At 34.7% G+C, this 10,295-nt stretch overlaps 1 non-coding gene across 1 annotated transcript; it reads right to left on the bottom strand.

Moving 5' to 3' along the window:
• Nucleotides 1-7,614: 7,614 nt before the first annotated feature.
• Nucleotides 7,615-7,721, bottom strand: LOC121210388 (small nucleolar RNA R71). Its single transcript, XR_005905501.1, has one exon. It is a non-coding gene; the product is annotated as a small nucleolar RNA R71 (small nucleolar RNA).
• Between the last annotated feature and the right edge of the window lie 2,574 nt (nucleotides 7,722-10,295).

The following is a 10,295-nucleotide window of genomic DNA, read 5'->3' as shown; positions in this document are numbered from 1 at the left end:
CATTAGTTAATAATGATAATAATTATAATAATAATTATAATAAATATCTTTTAATAATACATATTTACAATACATTTGTCACCACTTAATTTGTTTATCATACACAAAAATCTCATAATATAATTATTTAATTAATAACTATTTTTTTACTTAATTTTCTAGTAAATAAATAAATATAATACAAATGTATATATTTACATTATTACAATTGACACTATCCAATTTGTTTATTATACAAAAATCTCACAATCTAATTATTTATCTAATAAATATCTTTTACTTAGTAATAATAAATAATAAATATATATTTACTAATTAAATATAAGTATTACAAATGTACATATATTTTTTGTACAATTGTACAATATCATCACTATCCATTTGGCAAAATTTTGATTTATTCATATAATATAACATTTTTAATTTATAATTAATATAAATTACCATATAATAAAATAATTATATACATTATAATTTAATAATAATTAAACAATAAAAATCTTAGATTTTTATCAACATTTGCCTCATTTATGGTGAATGGTATATTCTCCATTTTGGTCCCCTTTCTTTTTATTAATCTATAATTCTACTTTTACCCCTTATTCAATTTAGCATTTTTTCCTAATTTCTCTTAATTAAGCTAAATTCACTTAATTAAAGTCTAATTAAACACACAACTAGCCTCACAGGTATTCCTAATAAATATTTAAAAACTCGGTTCACTAAGACGAAGGCTCTATAACTTGCTTTTCCAATGCCTATGAATTTTGGGTCATTACAATCTCTTTGAGAACAAAGTAAAAAGTGATTTTATTAATTATTTAAATTTTAAATAAATGAAGTCACTTGGATGTCAATTAATATCTATACTCAATATGCCCTAAAAATGTTTTTAAAATTTTAAATCTACTAGTCTACATGTTTAATCCACAACTAATTTAAGATTGGTATCTGATAGGATTTGGGAATCGCTAGCCCAAATGATCCAATAGGATCCGGATCTCCTAACCAGAAGAAGAATGTTTGCCCACAGGCATAGTTCTCTCGGGGGAGGGGGGGCACTGGAATACTAGATGTTTGCAAAGTTAGTTCGCATGGGAAGCTTGCAAGGAGAGCTCGCGTAAGCCTCGCAGGAATGAGGTCATAAGTTATGTCCGCAGAAGGGATCGCGAGCCCTGCAAAGGATCCCCGCTTGTAAGTAGCACGTACAAGGCTCGTTGGAGGAGTTAGTCCCAGGATCAGAAAGAACCACATGCTCCGCAGACACACGTCTAATAAGCCAAAGGATGGCCAGAGAATGTCAGCACTAGGGACAGGGAATGTCAATACCATCAGCCCCAAGATCGAGACAAAGTAGTGGGCCCTATTGTAGGTTATAATATTAGCCATAGAATCATGTATAAATACCCCTTGTGTTTCCCTTGATACGATACGAGAAAAATATTACTCAACAATATCTAAAAATATTTAGTTAAAAGAATTAATTGATGTGTTGATTTGCTAATAATATAAAAATCAATTGTCATAAATTTCAAGGTAAATTATACTATTAATCACTAAACTATGAATAAGTTTTTCTTTTTGTTACTTAACTAAAAAAGTTACAATTTAATCATTGAACTATTCAAAAGTTTTCATTTAAGTCACCGAGTCATTAAAATCGATACTATAGGATTTTCTCCAATTCAATTTTTTTTCATGAAATAACTGTGAATGTCACGAATTTGTGAACAAAAATTCAAACAACTATTTTCTCTAATCTCCAACACTGATCATCAGATTGACTTGAATCTAAGGTATGTTCTTTTATTTGTCGATGGTACTAATTCACCATACCGATTATCGAATCGTTACCTAGAGCTATCTAGCGAAATTTTATTTTATTTTTAACAATCTAGTGACTCAAATAAAATTTTTTAAATAATTCAGTGACTTAAAATAAAATTTTTTAATAATATAGTGGCCGAAAAATTTATTGACTGTTAGAACATAAATTTAATTATCATAAGCATTTTAATATTAGGAAAAAGAGAAATTGTAGTGCTGCCGGATATCCTCCTGTCTTAGCTTTAGGTTGCCAAAATGGAGGTACTGAAAGTGAAAAGTACAAGTTTGGGCCCAAGAATGGACCGACGTCTTCTGACAATGTTTTATGTGTCTGAGACATCCATAAATAAATTGGTACCCACATCCAACCACCAAATTTTAATGGATTGTATTTGATCTATTAGCTACTTCCATTCAAATTTAAAGACCAAACTCCACATAACATTGATGGTTTCTTTACGCGACTCTGATATGTTGTGAAGCATCGTTTTCTAGCAAGACGTGTGGGCCTAGAGTCAGCATCAACAATAAAGCCACCACACGTGTGTTGAGATAATATGATACTGATAGTTGGGCTCTACCTTGTTGGATTTGAAATCTTAGCAGTAACACCTCACATCTTTTTCTCTTCTCAAGACGCCAACATCAACATCATCTCATTGTTAATCTAACTATTTTATTTTTTAAAAATAATGATTATCCTTCTTTTCAGAAAACTAAGTTACAGCCCATCTCTTAACTAGTCTGTGCCAATTATTTTACTCTAATTTCAAATAATTTTCATTAAATTTCTTGATTTGAAAATATTCAAACACTTTGGTAAGAAGGAATTGATAGGATGTGGGAATTAATTTTGTTTTTGTTGAGGACTGATATGGGCAAACAAAGTGTACAAAGACACGAATGGTAGACGGTGGGGTCTATAGTCTAAACTCATGGCATAGTAGCAATCTTTCAACGGCAAATTCAATTTGAAAGTGATGGAAAATGGTCCCTCCAATTTCATATGGCCACATCAATTTGTCATCCCCTTTTCGAAATTTGAGCTGTAATGATAGAAAGATAATTTAAGTGTTGCGAGGTGTTGACATTTTTTACTTTGTCGTTGTCACGTGATTTTATCATTAGTAAGTGAACTCTAAGATACATCTTATTCTATATCAAACTATGATAATCAAAATAGATGGCTTAAGGAAAATTTGATCGACTTGCTTTGTTGGATAAAGCTTATACTTATCCTTTAGTCTCTATGCTAAGTGACTTGTGTGATGATATTATTGTGGTTATCGAGCTTTATTTTGGGATAAGCTTTGGAGGTTATTTATCCAATATTATTATGTTGTTAAAAGGGGTGGTTATCTCTACTTGTATTGACCAATTAAGCTTTCATATTGAGCTTATAAATAGACAGTTGGTTCGCATATAAAGATACATTTGTTAAAGATGTCACGGGTCGCGAATCAAAGCCTATGATGAATGCATATAGATTGTCCCATGGAGGTCAACTAATTAAATGGACTCATTTGATCTACTTGAACTGACCCGATTCATGGAACATATGGAGAAGCCCATCTATTAAAAACCTTGGTGGCCTACTGAAACACATCAATAAAACTAAAGTTACCATTGAATATTATAAATCCTAAAGGATAAGATTGTATAGAATTTAAATCCCTTATGACTCTCATTTTGTAAATAGACTTTAATCTTGACCATCGATGTAATTTAAACTGTACTGTTGGATTTGGAGGGGGCTCAACTATAAATAAAGGTTTTCCGTCTCATTTGTAATCATTTCATTCAGAGTTATTAAATAAGCTTTAAGAGCATTTATTTAAACACTTGGTGTGCGTAGCTTTCTTGTGGTCTTTCTGTTGGTCGGTTGCTTCTTTGTTTGAGTGTTAGCTTCCATTTTATTTTGGTGCCTTAGAGAATTTCATTTGTGAATTCTCATTATCAAGAGTAAGGTTGACTTAGGCAGATTTAAAGTAAAAAAATCACCTAAGGCTGCGCGGTTTGCCAAACTTAAGTTCTAGTCCCGTGATAGTTGGTATCTAAGCCAAGGTTCAAAGGCATCAGTTGAGATGAAAAAAGGAGTAGATGAGCAGATTGAGCCTAAGGAGACCCATGGGGGGTAAGAAAGCTAGTAGATCAAGGGGCATGCTGTCAAATTAGATGGTAGGGTTATCAAACTCAAAGACTCCATGGGTGATGTGAGGGAGACACTCGAGGAAGTTGAGGGATGCACCACAGTGCTAGAATCAAGACAAGGTCAGAAGTGATTAGGGTCTTCAATGCTAATGTGGATATGGTGCAAGGGGTCTTCAATACCATTGTGGGTGAGTGATAAACCTCAATAGTAACATATTTTAATCTCGTGCTTGGCATATTTTTGGATGAATTATCATAAGATTTAGTGAATTTGATGTTCCTAATCCTTTAATTTCATGTTTCATATCCAGATGAGCATAGGAAAGCGAAAAGTGTAAGAAAAAGGCAAAAACGGACAAAATAGGTTTATTTCAGTGCTACACACGGCCCAAACACTTCCACACAGGTAATCCACACGCCCGTGTTAGACACACGGGCAGACCACACGCCCTTGTGTCATGGCCTTGTCGATTTATGATAAATTGTAATTTATACATATTTTTATCCCATGCTTAGCACATTTATGGATGGTTTCTCCTTATAATTGGTGAATTCGATGCTCCTAATCCATTAATTTCATGTTTTATACTTAGGTAGCATAGGATAGTAAAAAGAGTGAGAAACGGGCCGAAAACGGAGAAAATAGACACACGTGGGAAATTAACACGGCCTGGACTTTCTCACACGGGCGTGTCACATGACCGTGTCCCTTTGGCAGGATTGAAGCACAACTTACACAGGTATACTACACGCCCGTACCTGTTCAACAACCTTGACCACGGGCTGGAGTAATCGCACACGAGCGTGTCACACGGGCGTGTCCCTGCTGAGCCCAAGTATAACCCTCTTCGAAAAAGGCCAATTTTGAGGGCTCTTAGGTATTCTAAAGCCTATTTAAACACCTGAGAAGGCACTTAAGAGGGGAGCGCAGAGTAGAAAGCAAGGAGTTACTCAAGGAAAGCCGATTGATCCATCTTAGAAGCCGAATTCATCATCAAGACTGAAGATCTCCCTTCAAGTTTCTTCAGGAGTTTTGGGTTTTCTTATGTTTTGTTATCTTTATGCTTTTGAGATGTTTTCTTTCATAAGTATGAACTAAACCCCCTAAATACCTAAGGGGAATGAAACCTAAGATGGATCTTGTTATTACTATCTGAATTGTATGATAAATATTTGACTTGTTCTTAATTATGTGTTCTTAATTCTTGTTTTGATATTCCAAGATATTGATTCAAGTTAAGCTCTTATTCAGAGGAGGAATAGACACTGTCTAAGAGTAAATTTGTCATAATTAAACGGAGTTGATTGCACGCTTAGAGAGGGGGTGATAAGATTTTGCCAGATTAGGGTGAAACCTAATAAGGGAATCCATAGATTGAGTTAACGCAATTCTAGGTTGTTAACTAGAAAGAGATTTCAATTATTCAACCTAGGGTTAGACGTTATTAGTCTTGAGAGAGATAATAATATAACTTAGGGATTTCTACAGATCAAGTCAAATGAATAAATCATCTGATTCAGAGTCAAATAACAAGAGAAGCCTAGGTGGATTTTTCCTTAGGTATTGTCTTAATAAATCGAATTTTCCCAAAAGTATTTTCCCAAATTTTCTTTCTCTGCATTTTTAGTTTAGTGATCAGTTTAGATAACCAAACCTCTTAATTTTTAGGCTAGATAATAAAAAGGAAGTAAATACTAGTACTCGTGGTTCCTTTGGGTTCGAGAATCCGGTCTTGCTGAACTATACTGCTGTTCGATAGGTACACTTGCCTTAACCGTGATAATAAGTTAGTCTCAGGAACGATCCATTCATAAATCTTTAAAACATGTCACGAATATCACGTAACAACTTAAAACCATATCAGAATTGCACACAGCCTGAGCACCATCACATGGGCGTGGCACAAGGCCGTGTCTTTGTCGAGCCCAAGTCTAATTCTATTTAGAAAAAGGCTAATTTGGGCTATTTTGGGGCATTCCAAAGTCTATATAAACACCCTAGAAGAGGATCAAGGGAGAAAGGGGAAGACACAGAGTAGAAGGTAGAAAATACTCGAAGACAGCCATTAGAATCAGCTCAGAAGCAGGATTGAGTTTAAGACTGAAGATCTCCATTCAAGTTCTACCGAAGTTTTTGGGTTTCTTTATGTTTTGTTGTTTTCCCAATTTTGAGATGCTTTCCTCCATCATTATGAACTAAATTCCCTTAATACCTAGGGAAGATGAAACCTAAGACGAATCTTATTATCTTTTGAATTATATGATAAATACTTGTTCTTATTCTTAATTATGAGTTTTAATCCTTGCTTTAATATTTCAGGATATTAATTTAGGTTTTGATATGCTTATTTAGTGGAGAAAAAGTCTTTGTTTAAGAGTAGATCTTCCATAATTAAGCAGAGTTGATTGCAATCTTAGAGATAGGACGACATATATCTACCGAATTAAAGTCAAATCTAATAAGGGAATCCATAGATCGAGTAAATGCGAAAATAGGGGTTTTCATTAGAAAGAGATTTCAATTAATCAACCTAGAGTCAGTTGTTTTTAGTCTCGAGAGAGATATTAACATAAATTAGGGATTTCTACGGATTAAGTCAAGTGAATAAATCGTCTAGTTCAGAAGTAGTAAGTGAATTCTAGGTGGATTCTTCCTTGGGTATTGTCTTCTCCATCGGTTTTCCAAAAGTATTTTTCAACTTTTATTTCTGTCGTGTTCTTAGTTAATTAAATAGTTAATTTTAGTCTAAAAACACCCCTTTAATTCTTAGGCTAGATAATAAAAAGATAGCAATTACTAGTGCTTTTAGTCCTTGTGGATACGATATTTCCAGTCTCACCATAACTATACTATTGTTCATAGGTATGCTTGCCTTAGTCGAATTTTTAGTCAGTTTAGCGACCATTAAGTTTTTGGCGCCGTTGTCGGGGACTAAGATATTAGGAACGTTTAATTTTTATTACTTTAACCCTTTTTATTGTTATTGCAATTTAATTTTGTTTTTATTTTAATTACTAATTTTTCTTTTATTTGCTTCTGGCAGGTTTTTATAGTTTATGACTAGAAAAAACCCGTTAGGACCTCTACTTTTTGACAGTGAAATTGAAAGCACAGTTCGTAAAAATCGTAGAGAAATAAGGCGAAGTCTATAGTATATAGAGGAAAAGCACGAGGACGACACCAATAATACCGAGGAGATGGCTGAAAATCAAAATAATCTGCTGCCTCCTGTGGTTGCCGCAAATCCTGTGAATCAGAATCCTGCTCCTCGTACTATGTATGACTATGCTAAGCTTAATTTAGCGGGGGCTAAATTGAGTATTGTTAGACCTGCAATTGCTGCAAATAATTTTGAACTAAAACCTAACACTATACAAATGATTCAACAGTTTGTTTAGTTTAATGGTTTGTAGGGTGAAGACCCAAATACTCATTTGGCCAACTTCTTAGAGCTCGGTGATACTTTCAAAATAAATGGCATTTCTAATGATGCCATTTGTCTTCGGTTATTTCTTTTTTTATTAAGGAACAAAGCTAAATAGTCGTTGAACTCGTTACCGCGAGGTTCCATCACTACTTGGGAACAAATGACCAAAAACTTTTTACTAAAGTATTTTTTGCCGGCTAAAATGACAAAGTTGAGGTATGATATCTCTTCTTTTGTGCAGATGGATTTAGAAACTCTTTACGATGCATGGGAGAGGCATAAGGATTTATTGAGAAGGTGCCCACACCATGGGTTACCTTTATGGCGACAGGTTCAAACTTTTTACAACGGTTTGAACCCCTCAACTAGGCAGTTAATCGATGCAACTACCGGTGGAACCGTAAATAACAAAACACCTGAAGAGGCTTATGAATTTATAGAAAATATGTCACTGAATAACTATCAGTGGAAAGTCAAGAGAACCAAGCCAACGAAATCAGCCGGTGTTTTTCAAATAAGCTTTAAGAGTATTTACTTAAACACTTGGTGTGCTTTACTTTCTTGTGGTCTTTCTGTTCATCGATTGCTTCCTTGTTTGAGAGTTAGCTTTCATTTTATTTTGGTGCCTTAGAGAATTTCATTTGTGAATTCTCATTATCAAGAGTAAGGTTGACTTAGGCAGATTTGAAGCAAAAAAATCACTTAAGGCCGCGCGGCTTGCCAAACTTAAGTTCTAGCCCCGTGATAGTTGGTAGCTAAGCCAAGGTTCGAAGCTATCGGTTGAGACGAATAAAGGAGTAGATGAGCAGATTGAGTCTAAGGAGACCCATGGGGGGTAAGAAAGCTAGTAGATCAAGGGATATGCTGTCAAATTTAGATAGTAGGGTTACCAAACTCAAAGGCTCCATGGGTGATGTGAGGGAGACACTCAAGGAAGTTGAAGGATGCACCACATAGCTAAAATCAAGACATGATCAGCTCAAGGGAGAAGTGATTAGGGCCCTCAATGCTAATGTGGTTACGGTGCAAGGGATCTTCAATACTATTGTGGGTGAGTGATAAACCTCAATAGTAACATATTTTAATCTCGTGTTAGACACATGAGTAGAGCACACACTCTTGTGGCATGGCCGTGTCAATTTAAAACCATATTAGAATTGCACACGGCCTGAGCACCATCACACGGGCATGGCACACTGCCGTGTCTCTATCGAGCCTAAGTCTAATTCTATTTAGAAAAGGCTAATTTTGGGCTATTTTGGGGCATTCCAAAGTCTATATAAACACCCTAGAAGAGGATCAAGGGAGAAAGGGGAAGACACGGAATAAAAGGTAGAAAATACTCAAAGACAGCCATTGGAATCAGCTAGGAAGTAGAATTGACTTCAAGACTGAAGTTCTACATTCAAGTTCTACCGAAGTTTTTGGGTTTCTTTATGTTTTGTTGTTTTCCCAATTTTGAGATGTTTTCTTCCATTATTATGAACTAAATTCCGTAAATACCTAGGGAAGATGAAACCTAAGACGGATTTTATTATCTTTTGAATTATATGATAAATACTTGTTCTTACTCTTAATTATGAGTTTTAATCCTTGCTTTAATATTTCAGGATATTAATTCAGGTTTTGATGTGCTTATTCAGTGGAGCAAAAGTCCCTGTTTAAGAGTAAATCTTCCATAATTAAGCAAAGTTGATTGCAATCCTAGAGATAGGGTGAATTAAATCTGCCGGATTAGAGTCAAATCTAATAAGGGAATCCATAGATCGAGTTAATGCGACAATAGGGGTTTTAATTAGCAAGAGATTTCAATTAATCAACCTAGAGTCAGTTTTTTTTAGTCTCGAGAGAGATATTAACATAAACTAGGGATTTTTACCGATTAAGTCAAGTGAATAAATCGTCTAGTTTAGAAGTAGTAAGTGAAGTCTAGGTGGATTCTTCATTGGGTATTGTCTTCTCTATCGGTTTTCCAAAAGTATTTTCCAACTTTTGTTTCTGTCGTGTTCTTAGTTAATTAAATAGTTAATTTTAGTTTAAAATCAACCCTTTAATTCTTAGACTAGATAATAAAAAGATAGTAATTACTAGTACTTTTAGTCCTTGTGGATACGATATTTCCATTCTCACATAACTATACTACTGTTCGATAAGTACGCTTGCCTTAGTCAAATTTTTAGTCAGTTTAGCGACCATCAGTGAGCAGACTGAGAAGAATAATGCTTTTGAGGCTATGGTGATAGCCTTGAAGGAACAAATTTTGGAGCTTGAAGGGGAGCTTGCTATTTGCAAAGTTGTTTTGGGTAATGAGGTTTTGGCTGTGACATCCAAGCCTAAGGTGAAAGAGTGTAATAGGATGATGCCTAGAAAAGATATGGACAACTTTTTATGGGGAATAAAGTAATACTTTCGTGCCAAATGCACTATAAATTATGCTGCTTAGGTAAATATTGGTACTATGCATTTTATTGATGTTGCTTTGTTATGGTGGCGTTGTAGGACTACAGATGAGAAATGGTGTGGAGATACAATTGGAATTTGGGAAGAGTTCCAGAGTGAATTCAAGGGGTAGTCTTACCCAAAGTATGCTAAGGAAGAAGCTCGGGTTAAGTTGAGTCGACTTATACAACAAGACACAGTTCGTGAGTATGTTCGAGAGTTTACTAAGTTATTACTCTAAATCTTTAATTTGCATGAGAAAGAGTCATTTTATTGGTTCAAGGATGGGTTCAAACCTTGGGTGAAGCAAGGGTAGCGTCAAATAGGGGTCAAAGAGCTTACAAAAGCCATTGTAACATCTCAAAATAGGGCTTAAATGGAATAGTGGTTGCGAAACCACAAATCTGAGATAGTAAAGTTTATTTCGATTGATTTTTATGATTTACTGAG

Source organism: Gossypium hirsutum, chromosome A11 (assembly GCF_007990345.1).
Source record: "Gossypium hirsutum isolate 1008001.06 chromosome A11, Gossypium_hirsutum_v2.1, whole genome shotgun sequence".
Taxonomy (NCBI): Eukaryota; Viridiplantae; Streptophyta; class Magnoliopsida; order Malvales; family Malvaceae; genus Gossypium; species Gossypium hirsutum.
This window is presented reverse-complemented; position numbering and strand designations above follow the sequence as displayed.